The 25,272-nt window shown below is 42.7% G+C and overlaps 2 long non-coding RNA genes across 2 annotated transcripts; both read right to left on the bottom strand.

The window, feature by feature from the left end:
• Window positions 1–380: 380 nt before the first annotated feature.
• LOC109499377 lies at window positions 381–18,033 on the bottom strand. Its single transcript, XR_006597306.1, has 4 exons — window positions 15,851–18,033; window positions 5,741–5,897; window positions 5,214–5,307; window positions 381–907 (listed from the first exon to the last, which is right to left on the bottom strand). It is a non-coding gene; the product is annotated as an uncharacterized LOC109499377 (long non-coding RNA).
• Window positions 18,034–24,458: 6,425 nt separating this feature from the next.
• LOC109499378 lies at window positions 24,459–25,155 on the bottom strand. The gene is made up of 2 exons (XR_002156656.2): window positions 25,047–25,155; window positions 24,459–24,588 (listed from the first exon to the last, which is right to left on the bottom strand). It is a non-coding gene; the product is annotated as an uncharacterized LOC109499378 (long non-coding RNA).
• Between the last annotated feature and the right edge of the window lie 117 nt (window positions 25,156–25,272).

The following is a 25,272-nucleotide window of genomic DNA, read 5'->3' as shown; positions in this document are numbered from 1 at the left end:
TTGCATGAGAGTTTTACAATATTCATTGCCTTAATTTAGGGCAATTTTTTAAAGATTTCTTTTTTTTTAGATTTTGTACTAAATTATTTCATTTATTTTGTGCTATATAAGTGATATTGTGTTTTTAATTTCAAATTGCAATTGCTCCTTACTGGTATATAAACATTAATTGACTAATCTAGTATCCTGTAACCTTGCATTAACCATTTATTTGTTCCAGGAAGGTTTTATTTACTTTTTTTTTTTTGAGATTTTCTACATAGACCACCATATTATCTGTGAAAAAGACCATTTATTTCTTTTGTCTTGTCATATATATGTGTATATATATATATATATATATATATATATATAGTCTAAAATAATGAAATAAAAGAAAATTTATTTCTTTTTCTTGTGTAATTAAATTCTACAGGAATTACAGTATGATGTTTCCAATCTTAGGGGGAAAGCCCCTAGCTTCTTACCATTAAGGAAAATATTAACTGTGGGTGTTTCATAGTAGTTTTCTGTCAACTGGAGAAGATGCTCCTCTACTGCTAATTTTCTGGGATTTCTTTTTTTTTTAATTGTGAGTATTGAATTTTGTAAAATGTTTTTTCTGCATTGGCTAAAATGGTCATATGATTTTTCTATTTCAGCCTGTTGATGTCATGGAACAGCCCTTCATTTCGGAATGTTGATCTAGCCCTGCACACCTGGTGTCAGTCTCACTCAGTTGTGATTTATAATTCTTTTTACACGTAGATTTTGATTTGCTGATATTTCACTGAGAGTCTGCATCTCTGTTCAGGACAGATTTTGGTCTCTCATTTTTCTTTCTTATAATATCTTTGTCCGGTTTTAGTATTATGGTAATGCTGACTTTGCAGAATGAGTTAGGACGTATTTCTTCTGCTTCTGTTTTCTGGAAGAGAATGTAGAGAATTGGTATCATTTCTTCCCTAAATGCTTGATGGAATTCACACTGAAAGCTTCTGGGCCTGTGCTCTCTGTTTTGGAAGGTTATTCACTCTCTCTTCCCTTTCTGTAACAGAAATATGCCTTTTCAAATTGTCTATTTTTTTTAATTTTTTTAACGTTTATTTATTTTTGAGACAGAGAGAGACAGAGCATGAACGAGGGAGGGGCAGAGAGAGAGGGAGACACAGAATCTGAAACAGGCTCCAGGCTCTGAGCCCTCAGCCCAGAGACCAACACGGGGCTGGAACTCATGGACCGCGAGATCGTGACCTGAGCCGAAGTCGGACGCTTAACCGACTGAGCCACCCAGGCGCCCCTCAAATTGTCTATTTATTGATGGTGTGCCTGGCTGGCTCAGTCAGAGTGGCATGCGAAGCTTGATCTTGGGGTTATGAGTTCGAGCCTCACATTGCAGGTAGAGATTAATTAAATAAATAAATAAACAAACTTTAAAAAAACACAAGTTGTCTAATGCTTCTTTTTTTTTTTTTTAACTGTTTAGTGTTTATTTATTTTGGAGAGACAGAGAGAGAGAGAGAGAGACAGAGCATGGGTGGGGAAAGGCAGAGAGAAGGAGACACAGAATCTGAAGCAGGCTCCAGGCTCCAAGCTGTCAGCATAGAGCCCAAAGCAGGGCTCGAACTCATGAACCATGAGATCGTGATCCGAGTTGAAGTCAGATGCTCAACTGAGCCACCCAGGTGCCCCTCTAGTGCTTCTTATGTAAATTTCAGTTTCTTTCGAGGAATGGGTCCACTGTTTCTAAGTTCTCAAATTTCTGGACATAGAGTTATTCATATTTTCCTTTATTATCCTTTTAACATTCATGGGATGGGGAGTGGTGGGCCCTCTTTCGTGTCTGATATTGTTAATTTACATCTTTGCTGTTTTGTTTCTTCATTAGCTTGACTAGATGTCTATCAATATCATTGATCTTTTTAAGGAAAAATCTTTTAGCTTTGTTGATCTTTACTGATAGCCTGTCTTCCATTTTACTGATTTCTGTTACACTGTATCCTTTCTTTTCTCGTGTTTATTTTGGGTTTAGCATGCTCTTTATTTTCTGGTTTCCTAATGCGGAAACTTAGATTATTGATTTTCCATCTTTATTCTTTTCTACTATGCACATTCAATGCTAAACATTTCCCTCTTGGCACGGGTTTGCAATATGCATTTGTAAGTATTTCACACCTACTGTCAAATGAAACTATACCACCTCAGAGGTGCTGTGGGCGTATGAGGTGTTCCTCATTCCTGCCTCTGTCCCTTATAACATTGCTGCCATTCTTTTCAGTAATCCGTAAGCTAGAATTACTAAATACATCGTTGCTTTTGTTATGACAAATTACCTGTTGTATCAATTAAGAATCAAATCAATAAAAGATTACTTTCCCTTCATTTATGCTTTCTCTCACACTCTTTCTTTCTTTATGTACTTCTATATAGCTAAGATTTGAGTTTCTGACCTATGTCATTATCCTTTTTTTTTTTTTCAACGTTTATTTATTTTTGAGACAGAGAGAGACAGAGCATGAACGGGGGAGGGGCAGAGAGAGAGGGAGACACAGAATTGGAAGCAGGCTCCCGGCTCTGAGCCATCAGCCCAGAGCCCGACGCGGGGCTCGAACTCACGGACCGTGAGATCGTGACCTGAGCCGAAGTCGGACGCTTCACCGGCTGAGCCACCCAGGCGCCCCGTCATTATCCTTCTTTCCAAAGAAATTCTTTTAAAATAATTTGCAAGTCGGTCCAACTGGCAACAAATTATCTCATTTTGGGTTTGCCTGAGGAAGTCTTTATTTCTGTTTGACTTTTGAAAGACAATTTCCCTGGATACAGTCTTAATTCTAGGCTAGTGGTTTTGTTTTTTGTTTTTCTTTTTACACTTTCTTCCTGCTTATCGGTTTCTGAAGAAAAGTCCCTGATAATTCATACGCTTGCTACTCGACCGGTAAGGGGTTTCTTTGTCTTCCTTCAAGATTTTCAACCTAAATTTCATTTTCTGCAGAATTGCTAGGCCTCAGTGTGGCATTTTGGCATTTATCCTGTGGAGTTTTCTTAGATTTCTGGACCTGGGATTCGGTGTCTGTCATTAATCCCTTGAAATATTTCTTCTGTTCCTTTCTCCACTTTTCCTTTTTGTCTTCCCACGTGCATTTGTTAGCTCTTGGGTGATTTCACGGTTCTTAAATATCCTGTTCCGTTCATAACTATTCATTTCCTCCATTCTTTTTTCTCTCCACTTTTCAGCTTGAGAAGCATCATATTCATACGTTGAAGCCCTAACTCCCGGGACCTCAGAATGGGACCGGATTTGGGACGGGGCCTCTAAAGAGACAATTAAAGGCGAATGAGGTCATTGGGGTCAAGCATAGGGGTTGGCAGGTGTTTGAGGTTTGTTAGAGCTGTAGCTGGCTAAGGCTAGATGTCCTCCGGGGTGATGTCATTCTGTAGTCCTGCCTCGAGTCCCCCCCCCCCCCTTTCTCTGGGCCCCGGTCTCCAGACGGAGACCTTCACAGGCGCTTCTCAGCTTTCCACCCAGTCAGGGAGGGCAGGCCACAGGGAGATGCCCAGCTGCAGGGGAGGGGCTGCTTCCCTGCCCCCCGGCCCCGAAGGCTCCCTCAAACAGGTGTGCCCAATAGCTTCCTTCGAGGGCAAGGCCTTTGTTGATAACAGCTCTCTGGGCTTATTTCAGAAGGATTACTTTCCCCTCCCCCTGCTGGAGGCGCGAGGGGGTGATTCTCTGATCTGAGCACTTGATGGGGCTCCTGGCAGAAAATCCAGGCAAGGCGGGAGGTGAGGGTTCAGGGGGCCGGGGCAGAGTCCTGATCCCCCAATCCAGCCCAGGTTCAGGCTCCAGCAAGCACCCCCCACCCCTTCAGTGTTCCCAACGAGCCCCAGCGGCAGCTTCCTCTCCAGCTAGGCCTGCGTCCATCCGCTCGCCTGTGCCTCCTGTTTGCCTGGTTTGTCCCGTGACCTTGTGTCTTTGGGGGAGTCCAGGAAGGACTGTAGATGCTCACTGCGTGCGGCTGTTTTCTTCTTGCGAGGGTGACCCTGGGGCTTTGCAAGCCCCTCATCTTTCAGACCAGAGGCCGGAAGTCCACGGCGCTGCCTTTCCAGGTAAGTCTGACCAATACTTGATTTTGATTTCCTGCTGTTACCAAACCGGAAAAGGTGGCTGAGCGTCTGAGTGTAAAAGGTAAAAGGCTGATTCACACTGCAAGGTGTTTACGACATGAGGGAGAATCGGTAGCAGGGGGGTTTGCCTCTTCAAAGGGGGGACAGGCGGGGCGCCTGGGTGGCGCAGTCGGTTAAGCGTCCGACTTCAGCCAGGTCACGATCTCGCGGTCCGTGAGTTCGAGCCCCGCATCAGGCTCTGGGCTGACAGTTCAGAGCCTGGAGCCTGTTTCCGATTCTGTGTCTCCCTCTCTCTCTGCCCCTCCCCCGTTCATGCTCTGTCTCTCTCTGTCCCAAAAATAAATAAACGTTGAAAAAGTCCTGTTTTAAAAAAAAAAAAAAAAAAAAAAAAAAGGGGGGACAGGCTCCCCACCCCCAGCCCCTGGAATCGGCAGCTGGACACAGTGAGTCAGAGGCACTAAGGGTCCCTGTGCTTGAGCTGTGGTGGCAAAGCTCTGAGTAGCCCCCAGATTCGCGAGATTCTAATGCAGGACTTCTCAACTTTGACCACAACTTAGAATTTCCTGGAGATATTATGCAAATTCAGGTGCCCATAGGACACTCGAATTCAATTGACAATTATATCAGATTCTCTGAGGGATGATGATGAGGTTTATCAGTATATTTTAAAGCTCCATAGATAATGTTTACTCTCCAGGGGAGAATGGCAATTACTGTTCTAAAATATTCCAGGAACAAATTGAAATTGTGGTGAGCATTAACCAAGTTTTAAGTTAGGTTTTTTTTTTTAATGTTTATTTTTGAGAGAGAGAGAGAAATAGAGAGAGTGGGGAAGGACAGAGAGAGAGGTAGAGAGAGAAAGAGGATCCCAAGCAGGCTTTCTGTTGACAGCAGAGAGCCCAATGCAGGGCTTGAACTCACAAACCATGAGATCATGACCTGAGCCAAAGTTGGATGCTCAACCGACTGAGCCACCCAGGCACCCCTCCTGGGTTTGATCTTTTTTTATGTCCGAGGCAAAAATGTTTGTTTACCCCACCCCCAGTGACATGCACGTGTTCTTGAGTGGAAACACAACCACACACAAGCCCTTCTCCTTGATAGCAACTTACTGGTTTTTTGGTTTGTGGTGATTCACTTGGAGAGGTTACATCCCTCAACTCCAGAGTAAAGCGTCAATGGTGGGGCCAGCCTGTGGGTGGTGACCTGAAATGAGCAAATGCCATCAGCATGATTCTTTTTTTTTAATTTAATTTAATTTTTTTTTAATTTACATCCAAATTAGTTAGCATATAGTGAAACAATGATTTCAGGAGTAGATTCCTTAATGCCCCTGACTCATTTAGCCCATCCCCCCCCCCCACAACCCCTCCAGCAACTCTCAGTTTGTTCTCCATATTTAGGAGTCTCTACTGTTGTGTCTCCCTCCCTGTTTTTATATTATTTTTGTTTCCCTTCCCTTATGTTCATCTGTTTTGTCTCTTCAAGTCCTCATATGAGGGAAGTCATATGATTTTTGTTTTTCTCTGATTGACTCCTTTCACTTAGCATAATACCCTCCAGTTCCATCCACGTAGTTGCAAATGGCAAGATTTCATTCTTTCCGATTGCCGAGCAATACTCCATTGTATATACAGACCATATCTTCTTTATCCATTCGTCCATCGATGGACATTTGGGCTCTTTCCATACTTTGGCTATTGTTTGACACACGACGTAGTGGGATAGGTTAGGAACAGGCACTTGTTCCCAAGACATCAATAAATGTGGCAGAAGGACTCCAGAGACGCTGGTGGCTGACAATAAAATTAGAGGTACGTGATTTTATGAAGGGGACCTCATAGTCTCACACACACACACACACACACACACACACACACACACACACAAGCTGAACTGGTACCTAAAGAATGGGAATATGAAAAGGCACCAAATGGTCAGCTGTCCAGGGAACTCTGTGCCAACGTTAGCACAGGAAGAATGGCGTCTGCGGGATGTACTTGTGCGCAGAGGGCGTGAACATGAGCAAAATAAAAGGAATGGAGGCTGCTGTGGGTAACATTCTGATGCCAGGTTTTGTTAAACCTCTTGTACCTTGTGGGAACCATCGTGGCAGTATGGAAACATCACACGGGCAGGTTACAGAAAGAGCCCAAGCCGGTGGCTTATCCTTAGTGTAAACCATAGGCGAACCCTCAATCTGACAATGCCTGGGGCAGTGGGAAGCTTGGGACTGGTTTTGTCTGGTTGCGAATGGACCTTAGTGGCAAGTGAGGGTGGAGGCTGGAGCCGGGAAGGAGCCGAGAGCGCAGAACAGATGTCTTCCATCAGTCCTGTCCCCCAACATCCCTCCATCTGTGAACAAGATAGCAACTGTGGGCTTGACTTTGCTTTTTTTCTTTTTAGCATCTTATCAACTAGCATTTCAATCTTGTCTTCTGGTTCTTCTTCTGAATCATAACCGTGATAGAAATTAGAATCCCCAGATTCTCGTGATGCCGGGTCAGACCTAAATACTCTCAGGGTTCTGCCCATATTATTTTAAAGGCAATTGTAAATGAGGTATTTCCAAAATGCTTTCTTAAAATATTACAGTTTTTGTCGACTTCACACCCAGGGTCGTCTTTGTCAAAACGCATCATCCTCCCTAAGCGACGAATGCCATTTTTTATTTTATTCTCTGCTCCATACGTAACATAAAAATCATGCCTCCATCCCGTCTGAAAATATTGCCCCGAACGTAATAATAAATACTAAGAAAAGAGGCGTCTGGTTAGTGAATTTGGTGAATGCTGGCTTAAAGAAAGTTAAACAGGTTTTTCTTTTTTTCCTTTTTTTTAGTATCAATTAATTTTATCTTTTTCAATATATGAAATTTATTGTCAAATTGGTTTCCATACAACACCCAGTGCTCATCCCAAAAGGTGCCCTCCTCAGTACCCATCACCCACCCCCATCGACCCTCAGTTAAACAGGTTTTTCTAATGTAGAACCACTGAAAGCATGTGTTGTGAATGATGGAAAGAACACCTATTAACTAGAGCTAATCATGTTAACTACATAGTTGTATCCATAACTATAATATACTGTAGAATATAATTTATATGTATTTCAATTATATTTTAATATATTATAAATACACTGATGAATATCAATTAAAATACATATAACTATATTTCACATATACAGAATCTATCCCTGAAGTCATTGGAATCAGAAACCTGTTTCATAAACTTGACAAACAGGTGATTACGTTTGAGAAATCCATCCTTCACTTGTTTCTAGGCATGAATATTTCCTTTACAATATATTCAAGCTCTCCTAGCTATCACACCTTTACAACGGGAAGATGCTTCAACGCGTGTGATCATCTCTTTTCTCTATGAAGATTTGTGGCCACTTAGAGGCCACAGATCCTGATCGTCACCCCTGAGGTTCAAGCCACATGCTGGTCAGGGTTCTAGTCAGATGACCTCATGCTAGGGACTTCTGACTGTCAACACCCTTAATTCTCCGTGGAAGCAGCTGATAATCATGCTGCTTTAAGTGAGTTAGTAGCACCGGGGAAATGAAAAGAGTTGCGGAGGGAAAGAGTTTGAAGTTGTTCAGCGTTTCCCCTTAAGGTGCTGCACAATGACGTTTTTAGGAAGTGCTTTAACCATAACTCTATTTCCTCCTAATTCCCAACCGCGTTGATGTGGTGCGTTGAAACAGCAGAGAATCAAAATCCAGGCTGAAGGAGAGGGGGTAGACATTTCATATGGTCTCAATCAATACTGAAGATACAGAGGGAAAGAAAAGCAGAGGCTGGTTACCCACGGACGGGGACGGTGGGGCACCGCACCCAGGGGAAGGTGCATGCCTCCAGAAGTCCCGGATCCCCTCACATACTCACCCCTCGGCAACTCACAATTCCTCAGTTCAAACTTCACGCCGGTGATATGCCTTCAGGGGCCAGTTTATTTGGGCAAACTGATCAAGGGGCTGTAGAAATCTTACATGTGCCAAAGTTATATTAGGAAACGAGTTAAGATACTCCCATATCAATGTAAAGTCCATCATTAATGACGTAGGTACTGATTGCTCGTTATGTGCTCACAGTCGAAATTGATCTGTTTTAATGCACAATCTTACTAAAATGTTAGTGCAATACGTGTGCATGTGTGTGTGTTCGGTTTCCTAGAATTTATAGACTGTATTCATACCGAATTCCTCCTTAGGCATTTAGGAAGTTTATAACAGGCCTAAGGAGTTAGGGCAGTAATAAGTTCATTTAAATCCATTAGAGATCCTCTGTGTAAATACCTCCAACAAAATACAGTAATATATCTTCTTCGTATATAAAGATGTAAATGATAAACAGTGCATTTTATAGTCTCTGGATTAAACTATTAGGTGTCATTAGACTCAGTAATTTAGTAAACGAAAATGAGCTCAGAGTAGGTATCGTTTCTGATAGCAGTATCTGGAGTGCCTGGAACATATTGTTGATTCAATGGGAAAGGAACTTATCCTTTGTGATGTCAATTGTATGTGTGCATATTTAAGGAGGCAGAGACGGAAGTCTGGAATATGAAGTGGGTTACATAGTTTCCTTTTCCCTTGGTGCAGACTTTCTCCTCTTCTCGCAGGGCCAGTAGGGGCTTGCCTGCATTCTACTGTCCGTCACTACGAACTTGCCTGGTCTCCAGATTTCACGTACATGGAATCATACAGGACTTGTCTTTTTGTACCCGTCTTCTTTCACTTAGCATAATGTTCTTAAAGTTCATCCGTGTGGTCGCAACTATCAGAACTTCATCCTTTCTTACGGCAGAAGAATAACCCATTCTCTGTATAGACCACACTCGGCTTATCTGTCCACCCATCAGTGGACACTTGGCTTGCTTGGACCCTTTTGCTCTCATGAAGGATGCTGCTAGGAATGTCGGTGTGCAAATATCTGCTAAAGTTCCTGCTTTCAGTCCGTTTGCCTCTGTATCTTTTAGTGAAATCTGAGTCCTATGGTAAGTCTGTTTCACTCTTTGAAACACGGTTTCCACGGCAATCTACATTTTACATTCCCACCCGCAAGCTATAAGGATTTTATTTTTTCTCCTCCCTCTTTCTCTTTTCTTTTCTATTATAGCCATCTTAATAGGTATGAAGAGGTATCTCATTGTGGCTTTGATTTACAAAGTCCCTTCCCTAGTGATTAATCCTGCTGAGCATCTTTACTGGGCGTATCTGACTGTTTACATATCTGACCGCTGCTTTTGCTGATTCACAAAGTTTGTATTTCTGTTTTTACTCATCTTGAGGTATTTTCTCATTTCCCTTATGATTTATTGTTTGGCCCGTTGGTGGATTCTGTATCCCTTTAATTTCCATTTATTTATGGATCCCCCAGTTTTCCGTCTGTTGCTGTTTTCCAGTTGTATTCCACAGTGGTTGGAAAGGGTACTTTGCATGACTTCAGTTCATTTTTTTAAGTGGTTATGTAGTTGAGAGAGAGAGCGCGCATGTGCACATGCGTGGGGAGGGGCAGAGAGAGAGGGGAACAGAGGATCTGAAGCAGGATCCATGCTGACAGCAGACAGCCGGATGTGGGGTTTGAACTACGAGGTCATGACCTGAGCTGGTGGAAGTTGGATGCTTCAAGGACAGAGCCACCCAGGAGCCCCTGTATGATTTCAAATAAAAAAAAGTATATCAGCACTTGTTTTGCAGCCTAGATGACATGTGGTCTGTTCTGGTGAGTGCTCCGTGTGCACTTAGAACATGGCGTGTTTTGCTGCTGCCTGTTGGATGTTTCCAGAAACCTGTACATCTAATTTGCATACAGGTTGTTTACATTCTGTTTCCTCACTGACCTGCTTGTTCTGTATTGAAAGTGGGGTTCTGATGAGTCCAATTGTTGTAGAACTAACTCTCTCTCTCTCTCTCTCTCTCTCTCTCTCCCCACCTCTCCTCCTCTCCCCCCCTCTCCTCCTCTCCCCCCCTCTCCTCCTCTCTCCCCCTCTCCTCCTCTCCCCCCCTCTCCTCCTCTCCCCCCCTCTCCTCCTCTCCCCCCCTCTCCTCCTCTCCCCCCCTCTCCTCCTCTCCCCCCCTCTCCTCCTCTCCCCCCCTCTCCTCCTCTCCCCCCCTCTCCTCCTCTCTCCCCCTCTCCTCCTCTCCCCCCCTCTCCTCCTCTCTCCCCCTCTCCTCCTCTCCCCCCCCTCCTCCTCTCCCCCCCTCTCCTCCTCTCTCCCCCTCTCCTCCTCTCTCCCCCTCTCCTCCTCTCTCCCCCTCCCTCCTCTCTCTCTCTTGAATTTGGTCAGATTCTTTCCTTTGCCTATTTTGGGACTTTGTTGTTAGCCACATGCAATTGTTACATATTCTTAATGGATTGCAACTTGTAACAATAGATAATATACTTCTTTGTCTCTTGTGGCTTGTAAACTTTTACTATTTATGTCTTTCCCTATGTCTGTATTTATCTTTTTTACTTAAAATCTGTTTTGTCTGCTAATATAATTCTTTGCTTTTGTGACCGTGTCCATAGAATATCTTTCTCCCTCCTTTTATTTTCAAATGTTTTGTCTTTGCATCCCAATACTCTCACACAGTATATAGATAAGTGAGATTTTTACTTACTCTGTCAATCTCTGCCTTATTTGGAGAGTTGAATCTATTTCATTTTAAAGTAATGTTGATAACAAAAATTCACTTATACCATGTGGCTATTTCCTTATGTGTGTCTTAATTTTTTCCTTTTTTTTTTTGTTCTATCTTCTATTATTCCCTTTCCTCATACATAGTCGGTTGTGTGTGTGTGTGTGTGCGCGCATGCATGCATGTGAGATCGGTGGTTATCTTGGGGAAGCAGTCCACTTGGTCACCTTATATCAACCTAGTTCCAATGATACCAACTTAGTGTCAAACTTAGGCAACACTCTGCTTCTGTACATATCTATCCCTCCCCCTTATATTGTTATTTTCACTGCTTACATCCTTCTGCATTGCATGCCCATTAATATCGATAGAAACAATACATTGGTTTGTGTGTTTGCCTTTTAAATCAGAGGACAGATGCTGGTGAGGATGTGGAGAAACAGGAACCCTCTTGCACTGTTGGTGGGAATGCACACTGGTGCAGCCACCCTGGAAAACAGTGTGGAGGTTCCTCAAAAAATTAAAAATAGATCTAACCTATGAGCCAGGAATAGCACTGCTAGGAATTTCCCCAAGGGATCCAGGAGTGCTGATGCATAGGGGCACTTGTACCCCCAATGTTTATAGCAGCACTTTCAGCAACAGCCAAACTATGGAAAGAGCCTAAATGTCCATCAACTGATGAATGGATAAAGAAGATGTGGTTTATATACACAATGGAATACTACTTGGCAATGAGAAAGAATGAAATTTGGTCCTTTGTAGCAACGTGGATGGAACTGGAGAGTGTGATGCTAAGTGAAATAAGCCATACAGAGGAAGACAGATACCATATGGTTTCACTCTTATGTGGATCCTGAGAAACTTAACAGAAACCCATGGGAGAGGGGAAGGAGAAAAAATAGTTTCAAACAGAGAGGGAGTCAAACCATAGGAGACTCTTAAAAACAGAGTACAAACTGAGGGTTAATGGGGGTTGGTGAGAGGGAAACGGGTGATGGGCACTGAGGTGGGCACTTGTTGAGAGCAGTACTGAGCGTTGTATGTAAGCGATGAATCACAGGAATCTACTCCCGAAGCCGAGAGCATGCTGTATACACTGTATGTTAGCTAACTTGACAGTAAATTATATTTTAAAAATATAATATAAATAAAAAAAGCAAAAATAAATCAGAGGACAAATGAGGAGTTATAAACCCCAAATGCAATAATATTAGTTTTTATATTTACTTAGGTGGTTACCTTTACCAGTGTTCTTTATTCATCCATTCCTCTTGTATTTAGTTACTGTCTAGCATTCTTTCATTCCAACTTAAGGGGCTATATTAACATTTCTTGTATGGTTGGTCTAAAGGAAATAGAGTCCCTTGGTTTTGCTTATTTGGGAATGTTATGATTTCTCCCTAATTTCTGAAGGGCAATTTTTATTTCAAATTCTTTGTTGATGGGTTTCTTTTTCCCCTTTCCACACTTTAATTATGTCATCCCACTGTCTTTTGGCCTCATGGTTTATTTTATTTTATTTTATTTTTAATTTTTTTTCAACGTTTATTTATTTTTTGGGACAGAGAGAGACAGAGCATGAACGGGGGAGGGGCAGAGAGAGAGGGAGACACAGAATCGGAAATAGCTCCAGGCTCCAAGCCATCAGCCCAGAGCCCGACGCGGGGCTCGAACTCACGGACCGCGAGATCGTGACCTGGCTGAAGTCGGACGCTCAACCGACTGCGCCACCCAGGCGCCGGCCTCATGGTTTATTAAGAGAAATAAGCTAGCAATAACACTGAGGACCCTTGAGATGAGTCACTTTTGTGGCATTCAAGATCCTCTCTCCTTGTTTTTAGGTTTTTATTTAAATTCTAGTTAACATACAGTGTGATATGAGTTCCAGGTGTACAATCAAGACCCTGTCTTTGTCATTGTCTATAACGTGTCTTGGTGGCTTTTGATTTAGCCTGTGTGGAGTTCATTTGAGCTCCTTGGATTTTCATTCATTTCCTTCATCAAGTTCGGAAATTTTCATTCATTATTTTTTCAAATGGTTCCTCGACCTCTTTGTCTGTCTCTTCTCACAGGTTGGTCTACTTAACGGTGACCCACAGAACCCTTGGGTTTCATTCCATTTCCTCCACTCTTTTGTCATTCTGCTCTTCAGGCTCGATTATTTATCTTTGAGTTCACTGATCCTTTCTTCTACAGAATCAAATCAGTTGTTGAAATTTGCTTATAAATTTGTCCAGTTGTATTTTGTAATGTGAGAATTCCTATTAGTTTCCTCTTTATGATTTTTACCTCCTTATTGATATTCCCATTTTGTTCATCCATCATTTTTGTGGTTTACTTTATTTCTTGCCTATGGTTTTCTTTAAATTTTTGAAAATGTTTAAAACAGTTGATTTAAAGTCTTGGTCTAGTAACTCCAAGGTCTAGGGTTCTCCAAGGATGGTTTCTGTTCATTTCTTTTTCTTCTGCATGGGCTGTCTTTTCTTACTTCATCGTATGCTTTGTAATTTTGTGTTGTTATTGTTGTTGAAAACTGGACATTAGAATATTATTCTCTGGTAACTCTGTAAATCAAATTGTCTCCCCTCCTAGATGTTTCTCTTCTTGATGGCTAAAAGCTGACCCCTTTGTTCAACTAGTGTAATGTTAAGATAAAGACTTCCTTCAATCCAAGAGCAAAAAGCTAAGCGAAGCAAAACAAAACAAAAAAACCCAGAAGACAAAAGTATTCTTCTACTCTTTGTGGCTTGACTTTGTCACTTGTGCGGAGGCTAGAGATCAGCTTAGGGTCTTCTCTGGTCTTTTGTGAGCACGCATCCTGCCCTGGGTATATCTGTGGTTTTCTAAACTCCCGCAGTACCCATGGGTGCTTTTGGATGTCCCAGTATCCCCAGAGCAATTTCCTCCAGGCCTCTGAGTCAACTGTATGTCTCGACCATTATCTTCTGCCCCACATAGCTGTGGGTCTTTCTTTGCCATACAAGTGTTTTTGAGCAATGTCTGTCATTTTCTGCCCCCAGTGGGTTCTGTGTTCGGTGAAACAGAAATGGAAGGCTTGCATCAATCGTTCCGGTAGTTTCCAGACTGATTAGGATAGACAAGCAGAATGAATTATGGCTCCCTCTGAAGCCAGAGACCAGGTTCCCACACAGGAGCCAGGGAGGGAGGTGGAGCAAGGGCAACTAAGGTGGCACAAAGCTTTCAACCATTTTCAAGTCATCTTATCCTTCATTCAGCATTTGTCTGATTGCTCTGAAGGTTTGGCTGTTTTCCAGAGTCCTGACCCTGTGGGTTCAGTTTCTGTGCACTTCTCCTCTTCTCTCTTGGGGGAGGGGAATTTGGAGCCATCCAGTCCTCCATTTTGCCAAAGTCACTCCCGTTGACTTCACTTTTTTTTTATGTCACTTCACTTTCAAACCCCAAATATCACAGTTTCCATGAATTCCCTGGATTCCTTCCACTTTCCCATGTTTTTGTGTGTATACAGTCAGATTGATCTAATACTCTTAGTGACAGAAATTAACATGATGAACATTTCTTCACAATAACAGAATGTTTATTAAATTTTCATGGGCTAAGCAACATCTATCTTCCTGGAAGATTGCAGGTAGTTTTGAAAAAAAAATCAGATATTTGGCAGTAAAATACATATTTGGGCTTGTCTTTATAAATCTGGTACGATCTCCAGTATAGAAATAATCTGAATCATTTTTGTTTGCTTTTTTTTGAGATATAATTGATATATGCCATTATATTAGTTTTGGGTGTACAACATAATGATTTCATATTTGTGTATATTGTGAAAAAACCATCACACTAAGTCTAGGTAACGTCTGTGTTCACATGCTTTTTTTTAGCATTCAGGAAAAAGAAAATGGTCTCGCTGTGTCTTTCTATTTCTTCCTGTCCCAGCTCTCTGCTGGTTGAGTGTATGTAGACATATCCATGAATAGATGTACACACACACAGAGATACATGCTCCCCTACACATACATCCGAATATTTTATTGAATTGTTTTGTTTCATGAAGGGTGCTTGTCTTTAGAACTTTTCTTGTACACAGTGTTTTAATTTTGCTTCTACTCCATATAGTACAATTTAAAGGTAGCATGAAGGGCAAGAAAGAATATATGTTGACAAATCACTAAGCTGTGACATAATAATCTCATATCTAGGCTTCTGTCTGTCAGATGCAATCATAAACAAAAGATAGAAAGAAGCAAGGGATTGCTTTTTAAGGAAATTAAATTGTCTTGAGAATATTTCCAAAATGTGACTTGAAAGGGCATATACATGACATAAGTATTCTTCAGATTTCTATTCATTCCCGAGTGATACCGGGTGAGATCAATTGTGGTGATGTTCTTGTCTTGTGTCTAAACGCTCATCCAGGGAATAAACTCCTATAGAGCAAAGGGCCTTGCTCAAATCCCCAGAGCACCTGCTTGGCAGACTGTGACTCAAAGCTTTCTAAGGTGATTCAGCCCTTCACCGCACCCCCCGGGGCTCTCACGCGTTAGATGTAAGGTTCCCTTTTGTGTTATAAGACTTTTCTGTGTGATAATTAAGACAGCGACTAGTACAACATTTTTAGGCATCTGCCCATACACATAGCTCCTGAAGCGATGACTGTGGATGTCTTGAGGTTTTGTACATTCTCTCAGTGGGCCAAATGTCAAGACGCGAAATATCAAAGTTCTGGATTCATTGGAACAAAGGGAGGAAAAGCCTGCCACATTTGGAACTGAGAAATGGAAATCCGGTACCGACAGATAAAAGATGCAGAGCTGTCGTGTTTGTGTAGGTGGCTTTAAAGGCATTTTGCCACAACTAGTTAATAAATCTGCATATGCTTCTTCCAAAGTCTCTGGATTTAAGTAATTAGACATTAAGATTCTTATCAAGTAGCATTTTGCATTTTGTTCTGTTTCACGCTGTTTATGCAGAAGCCAATGGATATTTAACCTCTGAGAAACCTGCATTAAATCAATATTACATTAGTGTTTTAATGGCATTAGCTCAATAGCCATATGCCCAGATATTTTCTCCATTCAGAAAGTTAGGAATCAGTAAATAAAAATGAGATAATTAACCATGAATACCTGCTACTCACATTTTATGTGTACAACATTATCTGTTTCCATTCAAAGCTTGACATTATTACCTATCATTCAAGAAATGTAAACCCACATTCCATATATTGCATAGCAATGGAGCTCTTGTGGTGACCTCACATATGTTTCCATGGTAGCATATTCATCTGAAAATAGCACAGCACTTTGATTTATACATGGTCAAAGATGGACTCCTGAATGATGCTCATTGAAAAGCCTAATTTCAAAAGAAATTCTTAGGTTGGAAATTTTGCAAGGCAATATTATAAACTAACACGGTGTTTATATTTTTCATGATTATGCATTTCTACTTCTGAATTTGAAGTAATATTTTCACCATCCAAATGCCTTGCAATTCGAATATTTACCGGCAAGGTAGATATTAGCACCAGAGTAAAGGAATAGAGTTTTGGCAACTCTCCATTCCCATTGGCTGCCTTGCCAACTGACCCCAAGGGTGTTAGTGTATTTGGGCTGTAGACTGGGCAGCTTAAATGATATAAAAAAGTTATTTTCTCATAGTTCTGGAGGCTGGAAGTCCCCAGATCATGGCCTGGTTTCCCCTGTTGGTGAGGACTCTTAGCTTGCGGACCTAGCCTTTCCTGTGAGCACCTGCAGGGAGAGAGAAAGTGTGAGCTAACAAGCAGGCTCTGGTTCCTTTTTAAAAGGACACTAATCCTATGGGATCAGGGCCCACCCTTAGAACCTCATTTAACCTGAAGTAGCCCTAAGTACTTTCTTAGGGGCCTATCTCCAAACGTAGCTGTACTAGGTTTTGGGGCTTTAGCGTATGAACCGGGGAGAGGGCCACAAACATTCAGTGCCCAACAGCAGGCCTCGTTAGCCCCATCTTCTGAGGGCGCTGGTATCTGCATTGTCCATTCAAACAGTGGGATAGATTTGTACCTCCTGAGATCAAGCAGCATGTCGGGATCACTGGGTGATTGGTGTCACCATAGATCATTCAGTTGCACCAAAGTTAAATTTTAACTTCAGCAAAGCAGTAATAAACTAGAGATGAATATTGATTAAAAAAAAAAAACACCAAAAAGCAAAACTCTTCTTCTGCGGTAACATACGAGTAAAGGTAAGAGAGTAGATGTTTTCCTGTGTTTTGTGGGAAGGCTTTCACGCGCCCAGGACTATGAAATTGGCTGGAAACTCCAAAACCTCAGCATTCGCTTTGACCCTTCCCGGCTCCTTCTCACCTGCTTTGCTCAGTGAATCGGGGCGATCACACTCACTGACCCCAGGCCTGACCTGTTTCTACAGGCAAAAGACGTGAGGAAAGGGATGCCCATTACATAACCTCACAATATCTCAGAAGGATCGATACTTTTAACTCAGAGTCTGGATTGTTGAAACAATTTAAAGTTATTGTTGTCAGCAGAGACCCTTGGAAATCGGAATAATGCTTCCCTGCAGCAGCATAAAATAATGTAAAGTACTCCACATGGGTTCTGAAAAACTCTATATTCTGCAAAATCATGGGCTAGAACACAGGGTTTATGAGGCAAAAAAGGTCAGCGACAACTCTTTTAAGCCCTTGGGGACGCCACATCCAGAGCCCTAATTAAAGCAATAATGATCCTCGGGTGAGTTCTAGCCCTTTGCGTGGGCATCACCACTCAGAGCCATCACCTGTGCATCTTTACAGGCCCTCAGAGTTACGGGGCTTTGAAGACATTGACTTCTAGTAGAGACCATGTGATCAAAATGAAAACTCCAGCTCAGGGGTAACCTTCTTCATCAGTTAGTATTTGAATACAGGGAGAAATTTCCTTGCTCCTTCTCTGTCTATCCTCACAGCTTCCCGGGTAGCTTATGCTGGAGAACGAAGACTAAGTCACCGGTTTCTTGTACTGGAGTAGGATGCTTCTAGCAGATTTTGCATGTTTTTTTCTTCAGGTCTTTATATATTGCTGATGTTTTTATCTTTAGTCCTGATCTGACCTTGAACCATAATCCCTTCAAATTGTTAACGTGCCAGGAGAAATTGTAGATGGACCCGCAGGATGTATACAAACTCACCTTATTTTCCTGTGTGTATAAGTTAATTTGAATCAAATAACAGGGGCACGTGGGTGGCCCAGTTGGTAAAGCGCCCGACTTCAGCTCACATCATGATCTCACGCTTTGCGAGTTGTGCTGACAGCGTGGAGCCTGCTTGGGATTCTCTCTCCCTCTGTGCCCCTAACCCGCTCGTGCCCTCTCTCTCTCTCTGAAATAATTAATAAATATCAAAGAAACAACATAGGCAGCAGAATAGACTGTATTTGGGTGTATGATCAAAAATTAAAAAACAAACAAACAAACAGAGACACCACGGAACGGAGAGACTACCCATTCCCTTATGAAGATGGTCTGTGCTTCATACAGCCCACTGTCCCAGAAATTAACACACACACACACACACACACACACACACACACACGCCTGCAATCCCTGTTTCTCTATTCAGTGACTCACTCTCAGCTTCTTCATATGTGAAGACTCTTGCCTTCTATCCCTCTTCTTTAGATTTCATAACCCTTCAGGCTCTGCCCTTCTGCATGAACCATTTCTGTCCCACCAATTTGACCTCCTTCTACACCTTGAAAGAGGTCGTACCCCAGCTCTGCACCAGCTCCCCGCTAGGACAGAGCCTCTGACCACATGGCTGAGCTTCTGCTCTTTGGCGGGAGAAGAGGGTCAGTTTGCGCTCAGAGCAGGGAGTTTAGGAAGCAAAAGGTGGGCACTCACATTTGGAGAAAGACATTAAATTCTGAGTTAAGGAGGTCTTGTACAATTCAAGTGACAAGACATACTTAAACCTTTTGAATCGCTGAGAAAAAATTTCTGGAAAAAGCATTCATTCCTTTTCATTCCAGCCAAGCGTATATGTGAAGGAGCCAATGAGGGTGTCCGAGAATAGAGGGAGAGTAGGAAAGACCTAAAGTGCAGGGTGCCCCAGGGATGTAATGAGAAGAGTGGAGCCTGCTTCTCACTTGGAATGCTACCTGAGCATCATGTACCACAGGCTGAAGGAGAGGGTGCTGTGGTCTGCATGTGGGTGCCCCCTCCAATTCATATCTTGAAATTCTAACCCCAGCGTGAATACCGGGAGGAGGGGCTTCAGGGAGGTTCTACCTCGTGAGGGTGGGGTTCTCACGAATGGGATTAGTGTGCCCTCAGGGAAGAGACCCCAGACGGACCCCTTCCCCCTCCCACCATGAGAGGACATGTAAGTCAGCCGTCTGGACCCAGCCACGCTGGTGCCTTGATCCCGGACCTCTAGGCTCCAGAACAGTGAGACTCAGCTCTGTGTGCTTGAAAGGCCCCCCAGTCGGTGGCACTCGGCTGTGGCAGCCCCAGCAGATGGGGGCGGAGAGTGGCCTCGCCTGCCCTGGCTTCTCTCTGTACTGGTCACAGAAGACAGTGCTCTGCTGATGCTCCCAGGGCTTTCCTTCCAGCCGGCTTCTCAAAAGTGGTCCCGTGTGCGATTCCACACGGAAATGCCTCCCTAGTCCTCCTGACTCCTTACCTTCCATTCTGATTCCTGAAAAGTCAGCTAAGGTATCTGATCTTCCCATTCTTTTACTTCTTCTGCCATCACTTACAGGACTTGATTGGTTTCTTTGGCAAATAGGAATCTTAAATTGCGTGGGGCCCTGATTTTAGAATATAGGCCTGTGTTCAAGGTAGGGTTCAAGATCCCTTATCATTTCTTGTGATTCCATTCCAACTTGTAAATTCCATGGCTGGTTATTTTTTCCAAAACAAATTCTGTTCATGGCGGAGAAGGGGACACGTCTTCTGCAGGTTGTACCTGAACACACCTTATCTGTTCTCCTCTTTTTTCTCCACTGGAACTGCCATCCCTCCCAAAACCACTTCCATCCATGGCAGGACCGTTAACATAATCTTCCTTTCTGAGTTCCACACCACATACCATGTTCTATCTACCCCTCCCACAATGCCCCCTTCCAAAATGCATGTCCATGCGGATTCTAATGGGGTCATGTACGGTGACCCAGTCTTCTTCCTTCCATATATATATTTCACAAAATATTTATTCCAGTGGATATATGCAGCAAACAACCTAGACATGAAAGTTCAACAAAGTAATAGGTGAAGGACGTAATATAAATAATTTTATGTGGAATTATTGGTGTTCAATATTGACTCATTACTGAAAAAACCTAGAAACTAAATCCTTTTGTAGAGGTAACCACATTGTTGTGTAACCAACTCTGTGCACAAGGGTACCTGAAAGTATAAAATGATTTCATGTAGGTAGAAGGATAAGAAGGGAAGAGAGAGTTAGGGCCATTTAGAACAATCTAGCAAAGCGTGAGCTTTAAACACGGTATCATGGTAGTAAGGTCTGAAAATAACCCTTAAACTACTGAGGACTTGAAGAAAAGTGAAACTTGAATTTACACAGTGGATATTGAACATCGGGATTTTCTTGCCCAAAGGTATGGGAAGAATAATGGGACTGGCGGGGGGGGGGGGTGATTTTCTCAGTGGATAGTGTAAATCCTGTAACTTCATGAAAGAGTTAAACCCATGAGATAACAAATAATGACTATTTCTCCATTGACACAAAGCCTCAATTTCACTTCTAAATGGATGGGAATATTGTAAAGAATAAAATGTTTCCATCTTTTACATTTATTTTTGTCCAGCTGTGAAAGTTTTCATTTATAGTTTCAGATCTCTAGAAACTTCTAGAAGGTAGTTTCCTCTTAAATATTTCTCCCCATTTATACTTCATCTGAATTAAGACAGACTTTGACTCTGTTTCCATCAGCAGGAGAGCTGAGCTGAGAGACTTTAAGCTCTGGAATTAGAACAATGGCGTTCAAAGCTTGGCTTCACCACTGGCTGGTCATTAGGTCCTACAAATGCTTCATCTTTCTTTTCCTCAGATTGACATGCCAGGTCAAGAGCAAGACACATATATTTCCATATAAGAGAAATAAAAGTATTTACCTCAAAGGATTTTTGTGAGGATTAGAAGAGGTCCCAGATATAGAGAGTTCTTGGCACTCAGTAAACACTCATGAAATGATGGGTGTTACTATTACCTAAAATAAAGCACTTCAATAGCATCAAGAAAGCAATTACTCTTGTGCCAAACCTGAGGAGCAATGTGATTCAAACAGTTGTAACTAAGTTGTGGGTCAAAAGGAAGAAATTAAGTTTCTGTTTGGCCAAATAATTGTTGACTGGGTCAGGTAGCGTCAGGAGACAGAAACCAGGAACCCGTGCCGATGTCCCTAAAGAAAGGTAAAGTCTCCGTGGAAGCCCCAGGCCCTTAGCACAGACTGAAAGGCGAAAAGCAAATGTTCGCGGTGAACGATCTCAGCCAAGACTCACATGCACCAAGAAGCATTAAAATATAGATGCTTTAATACAACTTGTTACACTTATCATGTCTTTCAATTTTCATAAAATCCTATGGACCAGGAATTATTCAGTTGGACTGAGGGAAGAAGTCAGGTTCCTGAAGGATAGGTGGGCCAATTAATGCTGGGAGGGCGCTCCAATATGCTGGGTGACCAGTAGTGTACCTTCACTGCTAGCTCCAGGTGGAAAACAACACAACATGGGGCGCCTGGGTGGCTCAGTCGGTTAAGCCTCCGACTTCAGCTCAGGTCACGATCTCACAGTCCGTGAGTTCGAGTCCCGCGTCAGGCTCTGTGCTGACAGCTCAGAGCCTGGAGCCTGTTTCAGATTCTGTGTCTCCCTCTCTCTCTGCCCCTCCCCCGTTCATGCTCTGTCTCTCTGTCTCAAAAATAAATAAATGTTAAAAAAAAAAAAGAAAACAACACAACACACAGGGGCTCAGGATGGGTGGACATTCAACAGTGTTGTTTTCATAATTTGTTACATACTAACTCAATGGAAAAACAATTTATATACTAACTCTATGAAAAAAAAAGGCATTCTAGGCATTTCCATCAAGGCTGTTGTGGGCTGTTACTGTTTTCCTTGGCATCTGTCTCCTCTTCTCTGCCAGGATGTTTTTCTCTGGCATTTTCCCCTCAGTCACGTGTCTCTTTCTCACTGTGATTTTTTTTTTTTTTTTGCTGTTGCTTTTTGAGTCTCTGTGAGCTCTGTATTAATTTCTGCTCCTGCCCATTTGCCCTCAGTTTTCAAATTTTGAAATAAATGGCAAAAAAAAAAATCTCAACAAATATCTGCAAGTTATAAAACAAAACAAAACAGGGGCGCCCGGGTAGCTCAATTAATTGAGCATCCAACTCTTGCTTTCGGCTCAGGTCATGATTTTCACAGTTCATGGGTTCAAGCCCCGCATTGGGCTCTGTGCTGACAGTGCAGAGCCTGCTTGGGATTCTCTCTCTCCCTCTCCCTTTGCCCCTCTCCTGCTTGCTTGCTGTCTCTCTCTCAAAATAAATCCATAAACTAAAACAAACAAAACAAATGGACATATAAATATGGAAAACACATCAGCAGAAGTTAAGAAACTCAAGAGATGGCTCCAACAGTAGAGAAATGATGGAGGATGAAGCCAGTGAACTGAGATTAGAGTAATTCACCCAATCTGAACCACAAGGAAGAATTAGGCTGAAAAATAATGAGCAAATCCTCAGGCCTGTGGGACAGTAAGGAAATATCCAGCATTTGTCTCTTTGAAGTCCTAGGAGGACAGAAGGGCGTGCAGTTGAAAGGTTTTGGGAGAGGGCACCTGGGTGGCTCAGTTGGTTGGGTATCAGACTCTTGATTTTAACGCAGGTCATGATCCCAGGGTTGTGAGATCGAGCGACATGTCAGGCTCTACACTGAGCATGGCACCTGCTTAAGATTCTCTCTCCCTCTCCCTCTCCCTCTCCCTCTCCCTCTCCCTCTCCCTCTCCCTCTCCCTCTCCCTCTCCCTCTGCTCCTCTACCCCACTCACGTGCTCTCTCTCTCTAAAATAAAATAGAAAATTTAGAAAGGTATTGGGAGAAATAGTGACTGAAAACTCCCCAAATTTGGTAAAACATACAAATCTAAAGGTTCAAGAAGCTGAGTAAACCTCAAATAGGATGTACCCCCCACATACACACACAGACACGAATGCGGGAAGACACGTCCTAGATAATTTTTTGAAAACTCAAGACAAAAAAATCTTGAAGGTTGCCGCCAGAAATGAGGCATTACCTGCAGGAAACAGCAGTTTGAAGGACAGCAGATTTCTTGTCTGAAACCACGGAAGCCGGAAGCAGGTAGCACCTTGTTTTTCCTGTGTCCATTGCAAATTCAGTATCTGGTGAAACCGTCACTCAGAAATGAGATGGGAATGAGAACATTCTCGCATAAGGGAAAAAGAAAAGAATTGGTCCCTAGCAGACCTTCCTGTCGAAACTGGCTAAAGGGCGTTCTTCCAACAGGAAAGAAAGAGTAAAAGAAGCAATCTTGGAGTAGAAGGAAGGCACCACAGGTAGAGCGGAAACATGGCTGTATGCAATAGAATATTCTCCTCCTGATTGTTATAGACAGTGTTTCATCCCTGAGACAAGAATCACAGCCCCGTCTGATACTCAGCTCAAGCCTTTGCTGGGATGTTGATAAATGGAACATAGGTTCACGCAAAACCTGAACACAGATTTCTATAGCAACTTGATCCGCTCTAGCCCCAAACGGAATCAGTCCGGATGTCCTTCAACGGGTGAATGGTTAACTAAACTGTGATGTATCTGTAACATGGACAACTACTTAGCAATAAAAATAAATGCGCTGTTGATCCACCAACAACTTGGATGGGTCTCCAGAGAAATACTGAGTGAAAAAAAGCCGGTCCCCAGAGGTTACGTACTGTATGGGTCCATTTATATTACATTTTGAAAGGCAAGGTTTTAGGAAAGAATGACAGCTTAGCGGTTGACAGAGTTTAAGAGTGGAGAGAAGAAAGGAGGGTGTGTTAACTATAACTTGTTATTTTCTGCATTTTCTGATGGTTTGACGTAGGGAGGCCTTACTGACTCTGGAAAGATGGCCACTTCCAGGGCAAGCAGACTCCTAGAGAGCAAACACCTTGCTTAAATGCACCCTTTGTATGCAAGACAACCAATCTAGTGCCCCACACCCCCTGAAGACTTCCCTAATTGGGCCCTCACACCCCAGGCCACTCTCCAACTGCCCCACTCACCGCAGGGCAGGTGCAGACAACTCACAGTGACCCCTGTGTCCTTGAGCCCACTGAAATTATTCAGACCAGCCCATCCTGCACCTGCTTCCCCATCCTCCGCTGTTCCTTGTAGTGCAAACCACAGTGAAGTTCCTTGCTTCCAGTCCACTGCTCCCTATGCTGCTGACTGGCCCCGGTGCCTCCCGATGTGGCCCTACAGGGGCCTCCTATTTCTAGAAATCCATGAGAATATATTTCATCCATCATGACCATCATTTCTAGGTCTGTTTGTCGCACCGTGCCTCTAGAAAACAAGTCTTTGGTACATTTTAAAATAGGAGATGGTTGCACTGGCCAATGCCAGCAACCTCTGTGGTATCGATTCAGTTTCCCAACTGTGGTGGTGAATGCATGATGCGTTTTATGGAACTCGCAAACAAGTGCCAGGAAAGCTTGGAGAATCTGAATAAGACCAGTGACCACATCACTGTCAGTATCCAGGTTGTGATGTTTTACTGTAGCATGCAAAGTGTTTCTGTTGGCAGAAATGGGGAGCAAAGTAGAAAAGGATGCTCTCTCTAGATCATTTCTCACAGTGGCGTGTGAATCTGCAATTACCTGGAAGCAAATTTTAAGTACACATGTTTGTAAGGCCACGCTATAGAGTTTTATAAAATAATAGAACTCATTTAAATAATGTGGTCTAAGTACAGTTTCATGACTCTAAAATTCGTTGGGTAATTATAGACACATTTGTGGATGGGAATTAGGTTTAGAAAGATTTTGCTTAGGGAGCTCTCCAGAAGCGTCACTATTTGTTTCTTTGGTTTAATTATTATTTGCTTAATTAAAAATGGCTCTCTGCCCCTCCCCCGTTCATGCTCTGTCTCTCTCTGTCTCAAAAATAAATAAGTGTTAAAAATGTCATCAGTTGTCTGCGAATGAGCAGCTTGTTGGAGAAATTTTGGCAAAATAACATTTGAACGAAAGATTTAAAGGCAGATGGAAACTTCTGTAATGATAGGAAGGGCACGCCCTATTAACAGGGAAGAAAAAAAATCTCAAAATGAGCCAACCTGAAAATGAGTAGGGTCGCGTCTTGGGGAAAACGGGTGATGCAGGCTCGTATTTCCCAAAATAAAAACATCTCAGGAGAGAGCAGGAAGGTTCCAGACGGAAACTGGTTAGTGTCCTCAGAGGAGAGCTAACGTCATAGAGCTTGCGAACTACCCGTGAGGACTCGGCCCCGCCCATCCTGCCACAGAACCACAAATGCAGGCTCAGGTGACGAGAGACTTGACC

Source organism: Felis catus, chromosome B1 (genome assembly GCF_018350175.1).
Source record: "Felis catus isolate Fca126 chromosome B1, F.catus_Fca126_mat1.0, whole genome shotgun sequence".
Lineage (NCBI taxonomy): Eukaryota > Metazoa > Chordata > Mammalia > Carnivora > Felidae > Felis > Felis catus.
The sequence above is the reverse complement of the archived record's forward strand: the minus strand, read 5'-3'. Positions and strand labels throughout refer to the sequence as shown.